The following is a 21,085-nucleotide window of genomic DNA, read 5'->3' on the forward strand; positions in this document are numbered from 1 at the left end:
TATGAAACAATTGAATGCTTTTGCTAAAAACATTTAACACTATATTTTTCATTTCTTTTAAACAATCATGGCTATAAATTTCCTGCAGGAGACATTATTTCCCACACAGTACAGAAATTACCTCTGGGACTTCATTTTATTCCAAACAAAGCACGAATTCTTTTGCAGTCTATGTGAATATCTGTGTGTGTGCATGCTGTTTATAATGCAATAGATTATTTAGCCTCCTGCAGTTTACAAATAATAGATGGAAGTTCTCATTGCTTCACTACAATGGTAGCTTTCTGAAGTAGAGTAGTAAACCTACTTGCAATGTGAAGTTGGGCCCAGCATTTCATTAATTATTTTTGTCAGGCCAGGACCAGGAATACTGGGGGAAAGAAGGGGGGAATAACTAAAAACAAATACTATATCACATAGGGTGTCTTAACAATGAAATAAAATGATCCTAAATGGTAAAGAGATTATGGATGAGACAACTGCTTTATTCAATATAGAGGTATAATGCTACAGGTGTAAGATTGTAAGCCATCACAAAGAAATAAACGTTAAATTGTTCAGATTTTATTGCCTCTCACTCACTGCCACCTCTGGCAAAGCTCCTTATTAACAGATGGCACTTTTAATAACTCCAATGTTTTTATCATAACTCCTCTTTTCTGTTTAGAATGCCACTCTTCCCAGCAGAGTCTCCCATAGAAATGACCTTCTGTTAAAATATCTAGAATTTTTTCAAATGGCTGAGAGAAGAGGACAAGAACAGACTAGGGAGTTAGGATGAACTCCCTGTTAATATAAAGAATTTTTCCTATCTTACCTTGCTCACCAATAGGAACACACACACACACAAAAATACCTGTGCAAATGCTGCTGCTACTACTGATAAAGCAATAATGATTTAAAAAAAAAAAAAGGATTGGTTCCTCAGGGAGAAATTACTAAAATTAATGTGCTGATTAGAATATATATGCAACAGGAAAAAAAAAAGTAGAAATGAAACATTACCTTTTTATGATTTGGTATAATTTTTCAGCTTTTGCAATGAAAACACATAGTTTGAACTTCAGAATTTTGGTTCCTTTAGTCCCACTGCAATTTTAAATAATATTATATTACATAAAATAGTATGTTGAAACAATGACTCACAATGAAATGTTAACATTTTCACACTTCTTGTAATTTTTTGAATTTCTAAAATTTTGTATTTCCCACCACAAGTTCTGGTTACAGAACCTACTACCCTAAATTTTTGGTCCATGGGGACAATACAAAGGGAAAAATCCAGATAGTCATAATGTGCCAACTGAAAAGTGAGATAAGAGAGATCAGAAACCCCCTCCAATATAAATACATTGAGACCTATGCAAGTTCTTTCTGTTAAAGGCCCAGTGTGGAAATTTTGGAATAGCTTAAGGATATCCTTCAGTGTGAAGCTTCTTTATAAAGGGCACAAACATGGTGTGGAGAAGAATCAGCAGCTTGCAAACCCTGCTAATTGTACATTAACATTACCATGTTTTCACATTGGTGTGACCACTGTGTTATCACCTACTCTCGTCAGATAAAAACTTTCCCAGGACATTGCTGCAATAAAGAAATACAGAAATGATGAAGGCACAGCCATAAATCCAGGCAGGGAACAACACTACACTCCTTTCCTATTGGCTACAAGACCAAACTGTTGAAACAGATGTAAAGTAAACTGCAGCTCTGTCATACATAGTTTCAAGATGTGATGTCCTGGTCAAAGAAGGATAAAGATTTGTTTATTCTAAAATAAAGGCAAGAACACTGACCTTGAAGTATAAAGTGCCCTAAAATAGCAAACAAAATGTATGTCATATCCACAAGACTAATTTTTCAAGTTTATACATGAAATTCATGAGCAGTTCTGGAGAGGCTGAGCCAACAAAATGGTATTGAGAATTGAGATGCTAAGAAACACCCAGAGGAATTTTGGATGCATCTTCTAGAGTTGCTGTGATGGGAAAAAAAATCCCAATTAGATTAGAGGGCTTAATACTAATATCTGTATAGTGCTCAAAAGACTTATTTCTGGAGCAAGAAAGACTTACCCTTAACATTTAAACAAACTAGGCATCCACAAGGCTGTGGGACCTGATGGGATGCAGCCATTAGAGCTGAGAGAGGTGCCTGTTGTTGCTTGATTATCTTTCAAAGGTTATGGTGACTGGAAGAGGTTACTGAGGAATGGGAAAAAAAAAATAAAATGCCATCTCTGTCTTCAAAAAAGGCAAGAAGGATCCAAGAACCTATGGGCTGGATATCTTCATCTCCATCCCTCTGAAAATGGTGGAGCAAATAATCCTGTAAACCATTTTCAGATGCATGAAGTACAGAAGTGTTACCAGGAGCAGTCAGGTGGATTTACAAAGGAGAAACCATGTATGACTCACATGATAGACTAGCACAATGTGGTCACTAGCTTGGTGGATGACAGGAGATCATGGGTGTTGTTTACTTTGACTTCAGTAAGGCTTTTGACACTCTTTCCATAGTGTCAATATGCATAGACAAATGAAGTAACAGGTTAAGTGTCGCTGAGGTAAATGAAAACTGTCTGAACAGCTATGCCTAGTTCAGCGCTACATATAGGGCTACAGTTTGACATATCTTTAACTAAGATGTTCAGGAGAGCGTAATCAGACACTCTCAGGGGGCAAATAATGTGCTGTTACCATTTAACCTCTTCTTAAAGAATCTCACACTGAGATTTCAACTGAGACGTAAAGTAGAAGAATGAGTGATACATGACGTGGTTAGTTGCTGTTCATAGGGACCTGGACAGATTGGAGAAACAGGCCAACAGGAATCTCATTAAGTTCAGCACAGGGGAGTGCCAAGTCCTGTATCTGGGGAGGAATAACATCAGGCACCAGCACATGGAATGAAGATTAAGCCTGAATGCTTCTCAGCAGCGCCTAGTGACAGGATGAGAGGCAATGGACACAAATTCAAACACACATAATTTCACCTTAATACAAGAGAACACTTTTTTACTTCAAGGATGATCAAACACTGTAGTTGCCAGAGAGGCTGGGGAAATCCATCCTTAGAGATACTGAAAATCTGACTGAGGATGATCCTTGGTAACCTACTTTAGGTGACTCTGTTGACTAGGGGGGGTTGGGAAAGACAATATGAAAAGGTTCTTTACAACCTTAGTGATTCTGTGGCTCTATGATCCCAGTTTAGCTCAAATGTAAATCAATGCAGCCTCAAAGTAAACAAACAAAAAAAAACCCTCTCATATAGTAGCAAAGAGTAAAATAACCCATAACAACACTTTTGCTTCTAAATGGTCTGCTAGATCCAGGTAAGTAATATCTAATTATTTCCTGTAAATACTTGCCTGATATTTTTATAGGGTGTTTTCTTTTTTTCCAGTGAGCTTGGTGATCCTCTCATATTTGGCTTCTAAGTAAAATTGCACATGTGAATTTCATTAGTGCAAATTTTAATCTCAAGCTTAATACTAATAGAAAACAAATTTCAAATCTTGCTTCCACAAGCAGTTTCTCTAGAAACATAGGATCACAATTAGGTTTGCATTGTCAGGGATATACAAGCCTTACAGATTGTGACCAGTCATAATCCATAAACACAGCTTGAATTCCAGCCCTTTAAGATGAAAAAAGCTGACAAGGAGAAAATAAAATTAATCCAAAGTAGACATCGCTTTCTACGCCTTTATGAAAGTACTCCATAGGAGCTCCTTTTTTGCATTATTTATACCTTATAAACCTGCAGACTCATTAACTAATTAATATCTGCTGCCATGTTAGGAACAAAGAAAATATGCCTAGGCATACTATAGTCTATTTTTCATACCTAAAAAAGTTAAGTGACTCACACTGGCTATGCACAAATCAATGGCAAATCAGCACTAGGCATTCAGGAACATCTCAATTCTGGTCTAGTAAGACACACCTATATCCTTTAAACTTCATCAATAAATCTACATTGTGATCACTGATTAGTAATGACTGGGTTTTGATATTCATATGTGCTTTGTTCTCAAATTCTTAACTATAACCGAAGTTCAAAGGCCGTTCCAAACATCTACATTCACAACAAGGTATATTTTGAGTTAGGCAAATTCTATCTCCATAAAGAGAAAATTCCAATTTTCAAGCACTTACACAGTGATAAGTTTTGTGCTAACCCTCTGCACAGGAATGAATTTGACCCTTTGTGAACTCAAGGCTGTGTGTGTTATATATCAGAAGTCTCAAGTCTGTGGTGGATTCCATAAAAAGCCTTATCTCTTTTGAAACCAATGGCAACACACAGAGAGATATGCATATTTTTTAAACAAGACATGTATTACTTACTTAGAGAAAATCACATTCGATCACATAGCAGAAAAATTGGAGAGAAGATAAATTACTGTCTTTTCCAAAGGAAATTCCTTTATATGAATGGTATAACAAAGAGGGAAGCATATGAAAAGAGGCAGTGCATTGCAAGTTATTGAGACTTTTAGATCAAGGACTGCAAGCTCCGTATCAGTCACTCCATAGCCTCTGCTTCAAGTGATACTGAAAGTCACAGTTTGTTGCATATCTGCTTCATACTTCACGTAGTATAAAAATTCAGGCTGCAGGAAATATGTCACAAGGAGAGAAGGGAATAGTTCTCACGGATTGCACACTACTTTGATTTGATTTATACAAGGCTATATAAACTCAAATGTACTGCTCATTAGTTGACAAAGGAAATAAGTGCTAAACTTGAACCACCGCTTTGTCAAAGACATAAAAATATTATGCAAGGGCACAGTAATTTTCTAGGATAAAATGTTTGGAATTGAACTAGTAGTTTTTCCAAGATCTTATTTGTTTGCATGAGGTAATTCATTAGGTATTATCAGCAGTCCAAAAGCGTTGGATCATATGTAGGTTTTTGAGCAATACTGCTGTTCCAAATAGCGACTTTGACGAAAGATATACACCTTCTATCTTCATAGAAGACTTTCTATGATGAGGCAAAACCAACAGACCACAACACACTATAGATTTCTGGGCAGAAATGGTGAACTCATAGCTCTGAATCAGAATAATTAGCAGAGAAATTTTCACTAAGACCAGTCTAGCAAAATGTGTTGCTGTCAATATACTTGTCCCATTCATTCCCAAATAGCACAGAATCTGCTTAGTGAATACTCTAAAAAGATCAAGTTTTAAAATGTCTAATTCACTTATCACATTTTTCATTAAAAAATAAAAAAAAAGGAAAGTGGGAAAATAGGGAAGTGGACATGATTGCTTGCTCCATTTTGCGTAACTGAGTATTCAGGCTGATGTATTACACAACACAAAGAATCAGGAATTGTTTATAGTAATTTATCTTTACACAGAAAGAAATAGTTAATCAGTACCGTTTATCTTGTTGGAGAGACTGGTTAGTTGTACACTTAATTCTAAACCAACACAAACCTCTATTGTGTTCAGCTATAACAAAGTGTATAAAAAACACTTCACAAAGTTCAGGCAAAGACGTCAGCAGAACCACAGAGGTGTTATGTGCAGTAGATCTGAAAATCTGAGAGGCTGGGAGCAGAAAGCAGGATCTTGTTCTGCAGGCATAAGCATGTACTGAAGGCATGCTCTTTCCTGAGACCTTTTTATAGTCCAACTTCCAGTGGGTATGGCAGTACAGCTGGTCAGAACTGACAGAAAGCTCAAGGAAATTTGAAATATACTATAGAAATTTCATTCATCTATTTCCCACAACAGGGCAATGTTTTTATTACTTGTGTTTTCCTCAAAAAGAAAATAAATGATACTTCAGGAAGCATCTTTGTTTGTAAGTATCTAAAAATGGTACTGTAAGAATCCTTTACTTACAGTGCCACTTCATCTTGGAGAATTGCAAGTGTTAAAACTACATGGGTCAGATACAGTTTTCCCACCACTATTTTTTTTTTCAAACCTTGACTTCAGTTTTTCTTGCTCTATTAAGTAAAGTATTTTTACTTTGGTTTTAATATACTTAACCTTTTACTCAGAAAGATGACCGACTTTCTCTAATAATGGTGCTTAACAAGGTCTCTTAGAAGGGGTTCTCAGAGTCTCCCAGTTTTACAGATCTGTGAGTTCTGTAAGGGGCCAACTCCTGCAGAGATCAAAATGCACCCCAAGAGCCAGAACTTTCAGTCTAACACAATGATATTCAACTCTGGCAGCCTGCAGACTATTTCTTAGGAGTAAAAAAATAGTCACAAGTAATTAAAAAATATACTGCTGTTGTTTTAAATTCTGCAGATTTCTGACTCCGCCATCAACCTGAATTTTGAAAGGTGACATGTTGAAGATTGAAAAACTTAGCTTTTTTTTGACCTTGCAACTTAATCATGATTAGATTTTTTTTACTTTAGGTCATCATTACTCACCTTGACAGGACAAAAAAACCAAAAAAGCCCCTCTGGTGAATTACTTGAATTTGACTTCCAGCTTTAACAAAATATGCTTTCTTTTTAGGAGCTGGTGTGAACCCACAGATAAAACTGATGTAGCTATAAACCTCTGATGCATGTAAAGATACTTCCTCAGCATGACTGAAGTTGTTGTCTGGAAGTGAGATGAACACACTTTCAGACTGAATCCTGATCAGTTGGTGAAAAGCATGTTCATTGTACAATGTAACTTGCAATTGAAGGGGCTTGGATTGAAAGAGACCTTATGTCTGTTCTCTCAGATCAACAGAGACAAGATCAACTGCTTGCTGGGAAAGATGGAGGGAAGGGCTGCAGTTTGTCAGTGACCACAATTCTTAGTCTTGTGTCTATTTAAGCTTACAGATGCTTGCACAAGCTGCATGAGTGTACTTACATGTGGTGAATACTTTTACAATATTAAGTTAAGAAGCCTAAAATATTGATCATTTACTCCTGCTAAGATGCTCCACAGGTCGATAAAAATGTAACACACATCCCACTTAAGGTCCCTTTGAACCACCAAGATAGGATCGAGAGGACTAGAGGAAGGATCAGTCTCCAAATGTTAGTTTTAATTAAAAAAAAAAATCACCTTGTTAAAACTATATTACCTTGTATTGAAAGGTGTAAATAGTACATGGGAACACACCCAAAAGGGGTTGGAACCAGCTACTTCAGTATCAATAGCAATTCAGCCCTGTAAGCAGAGTCAACTTTCTTCAGGTTATGTAGGCTGTGTAGAGCTCCAGCTTATCAGTTCCAAGGCATTAGATTTAAATCCAGGTGCGTCTAAACAAGGTGCCTTTACATCTCACTGGTGTGCTGACACTCCTAAAAGTATAGAGAAATATAACATGTACAATTCAGCATTTACATAGAAACCCAAAATACCAAGGAACTGTACAATGGGGTCTTTCAAGATGGAAGTATCAATGCCCTTAAGTTGTAGAAGCTTGTAAAAGACAACAGGAAAGAAACTCTACTGGTGTTATCCTCAATGATAAATCCTCTATCTCAAAGGCCCACTGAAATTAAGGATAAATTAGACTGTTAAATTGAAATTATTGTTGGACATGGTGGTCAATTATTCCCCAGATTCCCAGTGGACTGAAGTTTTCCAGTGAAATTGTCATTTATACAAAAGAGATGTTAGAAATATGCATTATGCAGCTTAAATGCTATTGAAATTGATCCCAAAAAAAACAATTGTGCCAGGCTGCATTGGAGATAATTTGGCAAGTCACTGAAGTTTTGCTGTATGCCCCAATTTATTGCTGTGTGTACAAAGCTATTCCTTAAGCCAAAATCTATGTTAAACTATAACGAGTTTATATTTTATGCAGAAGAAGAAAAGGTGAGAAGGAAACAGAACATTTTTCAGTATTAAAGCATCTGTTGAGAAACTATATTCTACCAGAGCACAACCATTGGAATGCTATTGTGGTAGAGAACTTTTTGGTTTGGTAAGTTTTAAAGCCTGTAGGTCATCTGGAGACTGTTTCCAGCTCAGGAAGTTTTTGAGCATGTGGTTAGACCACAAAGTGATCTAAAATGCTTTAAGAAAATGTGGTTTCTTTTCCTCCTAAATTTCTTTATGTCACATTTGTCAACAAACACATCACTGCACAAATGCCATGTGATCCCACAGCAAACTGCCTTTAGATCAAGATTCTGCCTGACAAGCTTATCTAAGACTCTCCTAAACCGTGTACTCTTCTTGAGGGCAAATGCATCCCATATCGTGAAGGCACATAGTCTTCATTGCCATAGTTATCTGAAACAAGGTCATTAACCTGATTGTTCATGACATAAAGAAGGCAGGGCATTGTTTCATGAAGCTCAATATCAGTGAAAGACTCCTTAAACCTTCCACCAGCAATGAGGCAATCAGAATTGTTCCATGAATACAAGGACAAGTGCAGTATTTGGTACTGCAGTCAATGAGAGAAGAGGTTTTTTTATCCCTCGGCTGAAACATCTGAATTGCTCTTGGAAAGACTGTCAGTATGTAAAACATTATAAAAAAGCATAAAGCAAGAAAGCCTTTCATATGGTCTCAAAAAAACTTGGACTTCAGACACCTTCTATAGTCACCATCCCTGGTGAAAATCCATTTTGTTAACCTCAGCTACTCCAAAATTATGAGCAGGGCTTTGCAAAATTATGGGACTGAAAAAATGGTAAAACTGTAAGAAAAACATTGTTGAATACTGAGGTCATGGAAGTTGGCATTACTAGTGTTGATACTGCTTTCAGTCTGAAGGAAGACAGGCAGAGGGAAGGAGTAGATGTCCCTGTTGGCCTGATCACTGTCTGGTTCAGCTTCTGAGATGAATTCTTCTCTCTCCAATTAGCTCCTCTAATTTGAAAAAAAACCCAAAAACCAACATGCAAAACAAGTTGCAGTTGAACTCTAACATTAAAACTAGTGATGCTACATTTCTAAGCCTAAATAGAATTTATTTTTATAATTAAAATGTATTTTCAATAACAGATAAACAGAATGTTAATTTATGTTTGCATATGTACTCGTACCCATGAGGAGTTACACTATATGATGCTTCTCATAATGACTCAATTAATGATAGATTCCTATCATAAAATGTCACCTAGTTCTCTCCATAATGGAAATTTGGTTAGGTTACCAAATTAAGCTATCCATATAATCTAAATATAGAGTATTAAAAATTTGCTTATTTGAAACAAAGAGACAATAAAACACCAACAATTCACAGAAACAGAAGATATAAGCACTGAGCACATGCATGTATTTTACATCTAACCAGCTGTGTAATAATTTGATGGATCCCAGATGCAGCAGAAAAGCAAGGCAAGGGCATAACTATGCAACTTATTTGAAACAGATATATATTATTTAAATTTATGCCTGTAATAACAACATGACGGGCAGGGTATGAATTTCAGACTGAGTTTACTACACAGGCAAGAGTCCTGTCAGTAAGCTGCCTAACTGGTCAAAAATGAAAGGTACTCTAATATTTACTGTGAGAAAGTAAGACTTTCCCAGATAGCCTGCAAGAAAAAAAATAAACCAAAACAAACGAAACCACGTTTTTTCTTCCAAAGTATATAAATTATAAAGCGTCCTGAATGAGGGACTGAACTCCTTCATTCACTCAGCACGCTCTGAGAACTTTAACAGAGCAATTTTCACATTGACACTATGTAAACAAATAAAATCCATAAAGGACTTTAGGACATAAAGACCTAACACAGCTATATGACACAGTAAAAGGTATGAAGAAGGTCAGTCAAAGATTCATGCATAGAAAGCCCAAGCTAGCATCAATAAGGCAGGACACAATAAACGGGAACATGGAGAGCAGGGATGGGGAAGAACACAAACCAGACCTGTGGGAAGGGAAAGGCTTCATATATTCTTAAGGTGGCAGAACTCAGAGACTCCTTTTCTCTGCCATCTTCTCTGGCTATAGTGTGAAAAGAAGTTCAGAAAGACCAAGCTAGTATTTTATGCTTAGAAGAAATAATTTGTGGTGCAATCTCTTCACCTGTAGAATGCTCTGCCGCTTGCAAAATCCAGCAGGTTTATCAGGAAGTGGGAAAGGAAAGGGAAAGGGAAAAGGGTCTGTGTCTTACTTCTCTGTGAAGAGTCCATTGCTTTGTTTTTTAACTGGTCAGAAGAAAAGCATACAGTAAGGGAAATCTTGTGGAGTCTGTCTTTTCTTTCATGTAGCTATAAAAATGAGGGGTCTTTTCTCTTTTAGCTGACCTTATTAAAATAATATCATATAAGAATAAATACCACATCTCACTTAGGACTCCACCAGTGGAACAACATACTTTTAGCTGTGCTTCCACGCAGATACCTGCAGTTATTTCCTCAAGTTCACAGATGTTCTCAAACTAGCTTCAACTTGTTGCATCACATTTGGCATTGGGACAGCTACAGAAGTCATCACTTGCAGCCTCCACTTGCCCCACTGCCAGAGGTTACCATAATCTTCCCAACCAGGATAAGGCTGAATTGGACACACATTGAACTACTGGGGTCCAGGGTTTATGAACAGAAAAAATCGCAAATTATATTCAGTCAAAAAGCAAATTGCAGATACTCAGGAGCTGATACATGCCACTTTCAGATTTCCTGTCTGAAGGAGTATCCGGAAGAAATTCCATGGGCACCTACTACTGGAAAACACTCCAACCACCACTGCAAAGCTGCCACCTTGAAATCAAGCAGCTCAGGTGGAGTGTTCTTCATGCAGCTGAAGAGACGAAGACCTCAAACCACCCCAGCCTACCTGAGATGCTGGGTAAATACCCGCAGCAGGCACACACCAAGCTCTACGCCACCACAACCCCATTGCTTGCACTGCTATGAAGTTTAGCTAGTTTAAAGCAGCACTGTGTACAGGAACATATAGACAGCAAACTGAAAAACACAGAGGACATACGAAGTGCAGGTCTTATAAAAAGGAGAGTAGAGACTGTGTTACAGAGGAAGTAACAGAAATTCAAGTGACCCATAAACACACTCAGTTGCTTATCATGGTTCAGACAGGATGGAAAGAGTAAAGATGCTCCTCAGCAATTTTCCACTAATTGTCAAGCATCTGCTACTACTGATGTGCAAAACACTGTAAATCTCCCCTCGGAGTGATGTCCAGATATCAAAATACCCCACAAACCTCTGTGTACCTTCCCAAGAGCTGTTCAAACTATGAATTATCAAAAAAAAAAAAGAAAAAAAGAAAAAAAAAAGGAGGGAATGTAGGAATGGAAATGTAGGGAACTTTAAAAAAAATCAGTTGAAATTTAACAAACACATATGGAAATACCCCTGATTACTCATCATTGCTGCATATTCTAGTTTACAGGGTTTGCTACAAAATTTCTAGGTAGTTGCAGAATTCACCTTCAAAAGATACAATTTATAGCCTGCACATATAAGCTAAAACATGCACATGTGTGTTTATGTGTATATTTATATGGTAATCTTGGATGACAATTTCAATGAAACACGATAGCAAAAAAACCATTCCTCCATAATCCAGAACTCAATGATTCTTCCATTTTTTGCATTTTTTTTAACAGTGAAATAAGTATCATCTATTGTTGTCTTACTTAATTAGACAGGTTCATTTACTACTTCACTCTGTTCCAATAGGTGCTCTGTACAACATTTCTAAAAGTAAATCCTCTTGAAAGCAAAGCCTTTCTAGACATAAACCTGCCCGCGGACTCAGGCTGAAGCTGTCACAGGCAGTTCTCTGCCATGGTGTATGAAACCTCATTCACAGTGGTTATCACATCAGCTGGATTGCACATATTTGTTATGTTGCACACATGGTTATGCCTTTTCTAGAATGTGCAAATCCAACATTAAATCTTCCACAAGAAGTGAAGATAAAAGAGGTGGATTAGCTGAAAGGATTAGTGGTAGTGTGTTTTATATATCCTACTAGCCTAGTTTAAGTACTTGTGCTACCTGCATTACAAAAAACAAAAAGACCCAAAAAAAACCCCCAACCAAAAACAACTTTTCAGATATGATTAATTTTGAGGCTCTGTATAAAGTCTTCAATGCACAGGAAAATATTTGCATATCATGCTCTGTTTTTACTGGAATTCTAGCTATGAAATACAAGACCTGCTTTAATTCAGCCAGCGCACAGACAGTAACCTTGCAGAGAATGATTAAGCTGACAGTTTAAGAATACAGTGTGGGGCTTTGACAGTTTTCTTTATATTGTGGCATTTAGTTTAATTCCATATATATGTAATTTTAAGGAGCTTTATTGTTGCAGAGTTGGATCTAGAATATAAAGCACTGGTGGCTTTTATGAGCCTGTCTGGACTATCCAAACAGAAAAATCCTTGTAGTAGGCAGGTTTAAGGCACTACTACCCATGAATTTTAATGAATAGGCCAGCACACAGATGTAACACAGCCCTGTGCTGAATGGACTCGTAAGTATTTTAATGTGTTACCACTGGCAAAATTCTGTGGAAAGATGGAGTGCTTGAGACATGTGCTTTACATCAGGATGATGTGCATTTTCTTCTCACATCTACAGTAGCTTGTTCTGGCCACAGTATTGTGTGTAGAATACAGAGGACCAAGAAACCAAGATGGCCAAAAATCTAACTGTATCTAGAGACTGTATTTCACAGTCATTTTTGCCTTTTTTTATTTTTTGCCCATACTCTTAAATTTTAACTGAACAACAACTGATGAAAATGTTCTTTTTCAGTGCTGCATCCAAATGATCTCAGATGAAATGTCCATACAATAGATGTCCCATTCATCTATCTCTTTCAAATGTCAAATGTTATGTGATCTGTTGGTCTTTGGGATTCTGTCAACAGTAAAGCTCCAGCAAATTAACTTAGTTAAAATTATATTATTTGTTTTTCAGGGTTTCTGAAAATATACAAGGACATATTTCTAGCATCTACAAAAATACTGTTTGCTATATATCCATGAAATAACATACCTAAGAAATACTGATTCCCCCCCAACTCAAATATCTACTATTTTGTTACAGAAAAACAGTGTTTTTTACCTTCTTGAGCACCACAGTGTTTCCATCCTTCCCCTGCCCTCCCTTCCCCTTCCCCAAAATGCTAACTCACCTCTCACACACTTGTTTCTTGACTGCTAAACCTGTGTTCATGCATACACACTACCATTGTTCATAAAGGAATTATTTTCTTTACATGAACTGGCCTGAGAATATTAAGTGCCTCTCACAATTGACCCTGTGTCCTGACTTCTATGGCTTTTAAAGAGTGGTCACCAGCCAAACTCAGAGATCATATTGTAATTTAAGAGGCTAATGCTTTTTTCTTCTCGTCTCCAGCTGTATATGTTCTCCGGAGCTACAGAAAATGCTTTATGTAGGTAATCCTGAGAAGAAAATAGGTCAAGAGCCAATGTTTTTTGAGGAATAGGAAAGAAGCACTCTATCAGTATTTCCATGAAAAAATAAAAATGCAAACATGTTAAAAAAAACCCCCAAAACAAAACCTTGGTCTGGTTTTGTTCAGATTTCTCTGATTCTAATCCCACAGCAAAATATGCAAAGTCTGCTTTATTTCGCTTTGATCTGGGCCAAACGTATTTCAAGAACACACTTAACTCAGACCATGTAGATTCCAGGCTCACAGTCAAATTAATTTGAATGGTCTGTCCTGTTTCCAGCCCACCATAGCGGTCTTTGGAGATGAATGAGCAATCAAGAAACAGGCTGCTGACTGAGGGCTGGAATTCAGGAGCCCTGCACAGTGGTACCACTCACTGAATATGAGTAGACTACAAGCTGAGCTGCCTGGGACAGATAAGACCTCTGCAGAAAAGAATTCCCTATTCATTCGCTTCTCCATTCATCTCTCTTCTCTAGGAGAGCCAGGCACTGCTACCAAACCAGATGCTAGCTATGAGTGGTCTAAGGATGGCTTTGCCACGACCAAGAGCAGCACAGTTATGACAATTCACATCCCCACCTATGAGTGGAAGTGGGCCAGAAGGACCTGCCAAGGCAAACATTTCCAACTTGCTGTGGGAGTCAGCTGTACACTGGATATTTCCCTAGGGTGCAGTGATGGGACCTCTCAGGAATTATCATCTCTTGTTTGTGAAAGTTTTCTTCTGATCAACCCCCTCATAGCTCAAGAAACATGTGACTGTGGTCTTGATGATAAGAAGGTTTGGGTATGCAGCTCAGAGGGTGTGGAAACCTCATCAGTCCTGTGCACATCCTAAGATGTGTTAAAAGCTGGATGTCCCAGAAATGAGCAAGCAGTTTCCTGAACTAGCTGCTGGTGAACTAGCTTGGTTGGGGTTAGCAGGCTAGTTGTAGCATTACACAACTCAATGTGAGTTCATTTATCCTTTTAAGTCAATTCTTCTTATGCGGTTACATCTCAACATTAACTGGTTTTGATTGCAACCTCCTCATTTTGCTCTGAGAGCAAGGTCAGATACACATCTGACAAGTAGCTTATACTTGCACAACCATAAAAGTAAGCTGTCGCAGTAGGGATCTGAGTAAGTCAGGCTGAATATTTTAGGTGAAGGGGTAAGAGAGAGGATACATATCTTAGTAAGTTATCCCTTGAACCCTAAGCACTGTGTAAATTAGCCTACATGGGCCATTTTATCTCTCAGTACCACTATCTGTCATGTTAATTATTGGAGGAAGACAAGAGAATGTATATGAAAGATGTCAGCAAAATCTACTTTTTGTCTGCTATCAAGTGGGAGTAAAGTCTGAGAAAAACTTCAGGCGATACAGACACAACTTACTAGACAAACTGCTTAAGGTTGCTCGGGAAATTAACTGAAAACACACAGATGTAGGCTCACTGGACTTGCCTTCATTTGGTGATTCGGTTATTTAAATCTCTCAGGAGATTCCATCCTGCTTAAATGCAGTGTGATAAGACATGTTCAATGATTCTTTGAGAGCGGTCGCATCTGGAATTGTGAGTAACACACACTTTGCTTTCCTTCATGGTTTAAGATTTGTGGTGCCTGTGAGCTTCACTACAGAGCCATGCTCTGTAGACAGCAAAGGGAGGAACAAGGCTGAGACACAGTGAGTTTCCCTGAAGAGCAGAAGGAGATGAGCTCTGGCACCACTGAGTTACAGAGCTGATTTTGCCAAAAGCCAGGTAGGAAGAGAAGTATCTTTTCAGACAGCTGTGACAGACAAAAAGGAAACATTCATGGCAATGACTAGTCCTTCCTCATGTGAACTTTCTATCAGCTCATCTATCCCTGGTTACAGGTAACAGCATCCAAACAGCTGTGGAGGGACTGACCTTGCTCTTCTGGGAAACACATTTATCTCACAAGCTGTGGGGTAATGGCCCCGTAATGCGCCACCGCTACCACCACTTCTGGTGGTTACAAACTGGAAGCTATTTACCTGTGACTGATTTTCTGGAGCTCAGACTGACTCTGCTCATGTTCCTTGAAACTGCGTCACTGGAGGCTGACCTCTAGATCCATTACAGGCTGCAGCTTTCGTCACTGGCAGCAATCAATGCCCGGGAAAAGCTGGTTTAGGGATAAACTTCATTTAGTATCCTTTATAAGTGAATGTGCTGAATGCAGAGTACAGCAGCTCTAGTCAGTCACATAATACAGCTACCTTCCTTCCCCCCTACCTTCAAAATCAGAATTTTACTTGCAATGGACTTTTTTGCCTCTATAGCACAGAGAAATGGTAGTGAAATGATGAGTGTAACTACTGTTACACTTCTCTGGATACAAAACTATTACAAAAGACAGAATAGACCCAGACTTAGGAAGAAGAGGAATGAAAATTCCTTTTATTTACCTTTGCCTCTGTGAAAATGCTTATCAGACCCAGCATAGGCTAGAAGAGCAATTTCATGTTCAGAACAGGGTTTCTGACACTGAACCTTACGCTGAAAAGGACTCCAGGGCATTATGAAGGTATTTGGGAAGAGGATATTAAGGAGTGGAGATAACTATGATACAAACTATCTCTTAATAAATAAGAAAGCATTCCCACCAAGTACCTTGCCTGAGACACCATTACAAGGGGGAAAAGGTTGATGGTGAAGGTATCCTGACGTTCCTGGAAATCGATATTAATATGACATTGAATTAATTTGCCCCCTCTACTGAAGGGACTTCTGCTGACAGGCTAGCGGCAGAGAGAGTGAAAAGCACACCAAGTTAAACAGGAAACTAGACCAGAACAAAGAATAAAAATCCAACACCACTGCATTCAGATTACTGACTAAATACAACCATAAAAGGAATCCCAAAAGGCAAAGCAAAAGCACTCATGGTTTACGAATACCTCACATGGGTGAGCTACAGGACAGCAGCAGAGACAAAATCAAAGACAAGCACAAAGTGGTGACCAACAGCCAACATAACCCAGTCTGAGCCACTACCAGAATGAACCAGGAAAGACCTCAGTCATCTGCTAATGTAAGACAAGAAAGTCATGAGAGGTGAAATGCCCATATACCAAATCAAATGGAAGTAGCAGCTACAAGACAAAGCCAATATGTCACTCTTAGTGTACTGCCAGAAAAGCTATTCACATGGACAGTTCATTTGTTTAAAATAAACTTATATCAATTAGTGCTATATACCTCAGTATGCTTAGTTACAGAGGACGCCTCCAGCAGGCAGTATCTAGTAGCCTAGGTTAGCTACAAGCTTTTCCAGAGGCCATGGTAGACAATCCAATCCATATGCACCCCTAACTGACTCAGATTTTCTTTCCACCCTGCTGAACATTCAACATGTACTGAATTTAAGTTCTGCAATAAATTAAGGCAATTAAAAATAGTTAACAGTTGTGTTTACATGAGAACAAGAATTTTGAGATAATTATTCTGAAAGTTGGAAGTGGAACCAAGCAATCTGTCTAATTAGCATTAAACTTACTCCTGCTTTTTCAAGTCAGATTGGAAAGGATTTGCAAGATTTGAATTTCAGAAAGTGTTGCTCAAATACTTGAGCTTTAACACCAGTCTGAAAGTTCAATATATGTCACAAAACACTGTAATAATAATGATGGTGATAATAAAACTTTGATAGCAGCCATCTGCCCATTCCAGACAGTTGAATCATTTCCAGTGCTCCCCTAGAGCCAGCACTGACATGGATTTTTATACACTATATCACAGACAGTATATGCAGGGTCTGCAGTCGAGACCTTTCTGTAATGACGTCAAAGAGGTTGTGCAGCCAGCTTTTAAAATTGCTGCAGGCTTGTCCTAATGACATTAGGATATAACAAATGAGGAAAGGAAGATATGTATATCAATGTTACAATAACAAGCAAGGACAGCACACTTAGCTCTGGAGGCAGCACTTAGGTTACCCTCCGTAGAGCTGCGCTCCAAAGTTTGCGTCAGCGGAGGGGGTGGGGTGTGAATTCCATGACGGAGGGGCATAACTCAGCTGGAGGAATTTTCAGTGTGAAGCCTGGAAAAAAAGTAAAGAAAAAGGCATTAGAATATTTAGGATTGAACTTAAACAAGAAACTGTAAAGAGAAGAGACTTTAGAAAGATGTTTCAATTGCCCGCTTGCAGACATGAGTCGAGTATACTGTTAAGAACAGTTTATGGGACACCAGCTAAGGAGTTTTTTGCAAAACAAACTAAAAATCTCAAATTTAAATAATTGAACAAAATATTCACAGAGCACTTATCGATGCTGGCAGAGATAAATATACAAAGAGCCAGTTTTCTTTCAGCCCTGGTGACAACCTACATGCAGTCACATCTACAGGTGACCACATTTGAGCTGGAGTTTTGCTAGCACGTAAGAGGGACATGATAGCCAGCTTTTTCCCTAGCATCCCCTAGAAGCCTAAAAGCTGCATCTCTTCTCTGATGCAGCTGGATCTGTCAGACCCTTGGATAAGCTGGGAAGCTCACATTAGGTATTTATAAAATGTGATGCAAGAAGGCCTGTTTCTTAGCAGAGGGCAGAAAAACAGCAGAGTGAGCCCAGTAGCAGGTTTTATAGGAGTTAAACCAAGGCAGTTTTTAGGAGGTTTTGATGGACAATTTTGTATTTTTAAAGTCCAAACTGACAGACTTCTGACAATAAGAATATATGCACACTCTTATGGGTGAAAAAAAACCCCAGGCAAACATACTGGATCTTTACAAGTACTTGAGAAATTAAGTGTATGAGTTCCTAGTGCAAGTTGGTGTTCTGCTCATCTCATGAAATAGAATTCATAGAAGGTTGCCATTTGCACTCAGTAAATACGCATATTGAAGTAGAAACTATTCTTACTTGTATGAAATATTTTAATAAAACTGCATTATTTTCTTTGACTCTGAAATATCCTGTGATTTAGCCATTCAAATTAATGGCATAATGTGAACATTCAGCATGCATTTATGGCCCTATTTAATTTTCCCTTTATATTGTCACTCTGCTTGCTACTTGCAGTACTCTAGATAAATCTCTCATAACAGCTATGCAGGTTAGCATAATTAAACTTATATGTAATTATCAAAATTGAAAAGCTAAAGTTCTTTTCCCCTGTATCTTTTATTTTCCTGACACGATTAAAAAGACCACCAATGAAAAATACCATTTAAGAGTTACGTCTGGTAACATTTTCAATCCTTGCAGGTGTCTATATCTAATTGTTTCATAAAGCCACACTTTTAGAAGTATTTTTACTGGGGATGTGTGCAGGGGCAATTACCGCCCTCCCCCCCCCCCCCCCCCCAGCCCCAGGATCCTAACACAAATACTTAAATTCTCTTTCATAGCTCCGATTTCATGGAAACCAGATTTGATATCAGTTAAATTACAGAGAGATTATTCTACAAAAGGATACAACCTATGCTAAATGAAGCTCACAGCACTGTGTAAGCATCAACAATTGCCTATGCCAAGCCAGAATGCAGCACAGCATGGTGAGACAGAGACAGACAACTCACCTGTCATTTCTACAGTTTGATTTGCACTCTTCTCTGCTTCTTTACAGCACACTTGGTGTATTTCCTCCAAGGCTTTTCAATTTTACTTCTTTATTGCCCAAAATAATCCTGGGTAGATTTGCTACTTTTTATCAAGTGTTGTCATCACCTCTGATTTGCTGCATGATTAACTGCTCTACCTGATGGAAAGGTAATGTAAAAAGACCTGCAAAAATCAGAAAATAAATAAACAATCCTAAGGCACAACATTCCTGGGATCAAACTTCTGCAAGTGTTTCCTGTCTCCACATGGTTTAGTTATGATCATCTGTTCTTCCTCTATAAACTCACTGCATTTGAAAACTTATCCATGCTGGTGGCAATGTTGCATGGTAAAAAACATGTAGAAAATGTCTTCCCCGCTTTGCACTTTTTCTCTGTGTTGCCTGGTTTTAGTTGCATGGTGTGCTAAGACAAGCTACTCACAAAAAGCCTTAAGCACCCAGAGTCTGCAGTTTTTGTAAGGCAGTAAACGTAAATTGCTTTCTGTCACAAACTAAAGCAATGGTAGCTTTTATGACAAGCAAAGATTCTGTTGGAAAATAATCTTTTAAAAAGTACAAAACTAAAAAGTACAACACAAACTAAAAATATCAGACTTCAGGGTGAAGAATTGAATTGGTTTTAGTTCTGGTGAAAGTTTATGCCAACCTAAGAACTCCTCCCACAGTTGTGTGGGGAAATGAAGGACAGCTGAAGATCAACAATCATAGTGTGAGCTTGGTGCCACCGCTGCATCAGACCTGGGGACAGAATCACAGCTGGGCACTACACAGACCAAAAAGCCTCTGGTTGCAGTGTTTGTTCTGAATCTCTTCCAAGCCTTCACTGAGCTCAGTAAAGTGTCCGAAAGGATGAGCAAATGCTTCCATGATGATACTTCTATCAATTCTCTTAAAAGAAGACTCACTTAATATAGGTCTCCAAGGATAGAGATAACCCAGCAATTGCAGTGCAAAGGACTTAGCCAACTCCTTGGCTGCAGGACTCAACACTCTATTGTCAATTTCCCAGATGTTCGCAGTGTGTGTCTGAAGTTTTTCTATCCCAATTGCCAGACTTTCTTTATCTCAAAGAAAAGATGGAAAGGAACAGGGGATTAGGAAATCTGAAGGCAGGAATATAAATACAGAAAATTAATAGTGCCTTTGCCGACTTAAGAAACATCAAAAACCACTATCACAAGTTTTAATGTTTTATTTTCACCTAATGTATTGATGTTGCATTCCTCCTCCCAGTTTGTTCACATTAAATACCCCAGATTGACTGCACAAAAGCTAAAGATGGTCACTTAGGATGTAACAGACCAGAAATGTAAGATAGATATTCATTTCAATAGATGTAATTTTTGTACCTAAAAGCTCTCTCTAATCATCATTTTCATAAGTATTCATGTGATCACTATCCTTTTATTTAAGATTCCAATTTCTTTTCCAGGATCCTCTACCTATTAGGATAAATTCCATAAAAGAAAAAAATAATTCTAAAATCCCCTCTATAAGGAGGGGATTGCTCAGTTTACCTTATTCGGCACATGTCAACGTGAGATAAGCAGATATTTTTATGTTCACACATTTACTGTGTCTCCAGAAAGGATTATTTGTAAAAATAATACCTGATAAAAAGTGTGGCCTATTTCCCAATTTCAGAACCTCATTTATCATCTTTCATTATCCAGAAAAGCAATAAATCCTATCAGATAGAGTAATGACAGTTCTAAGACTATAATTTATTTAAGAAATTATATAGCTCTTTTTACACGTTGCGGCATTTTTCTGTGTAAAACAACCACCTTTCATGGATTGTTTTCAATAAACAACTTTTCTTTCAATTCAGTATCAACACCACATAACTGGCACAACTTAGTTTGTATGCAGAACCCATAATAGCAGGAGTAATTCTAGTCTCGTAGTTTCTCTTTTTTTTCATGACCCACTTTCTTCTCACTCCCTTGACCATTCATTAATAACTGCTGCTTTATTTGATTTTTTTTCCTCTGCAAGTTATTCATTTAAAATGTATTAAACCATATTTGAAAAAAAAATCAGATAAAAATATCTTCTGATATACAAAACACAGGACAAAACTCAACTTAAGCAAACACAACCCAGCTTCTTAAAGCTTAATTTCACTAAATTAACC

The 21,085-nt window shown here is 37.9% G+C and overlaps 1 long non-coding RNA gene across 1 annotated transcript; it reads right to left on the reverse strand.

Annotated features, from left to right (window-relative positions):
- Window positions 1–4,476: 4,476 nt before the first annotated feature.
- Window positions 4,477–16,678, reverse strand: LOC311200267. Its single transcript, XR_014617813.1, has 5 exons — window positions 16,582–16,678; window positions 15,994–16,052; window positions 15,375–15,505; window positions 7,072–7,291; window positions 4,477–4,621 (listed from the first exon to the last, which is right to left on the reverse strand). It is a non-coding gene; the product is annotated as an uncharacterized lncRNA (long non-coding RNA).
- Window positions 16,679–21,085: the final 4,407 nt, after the last annotated feature.

The sequence above is a fragment of the Gallinula chloropus genome (assembly GCF_964237585.1).
Source record: "Gallinula chloropus genome assembly, chromosome: 1".
NCBI classification, from domain to species: Eukaryota; Metazoa; Chordata; class Aves; order Gruiformes; family Rallidae; genus Gallinula; species Gallinula chloropus.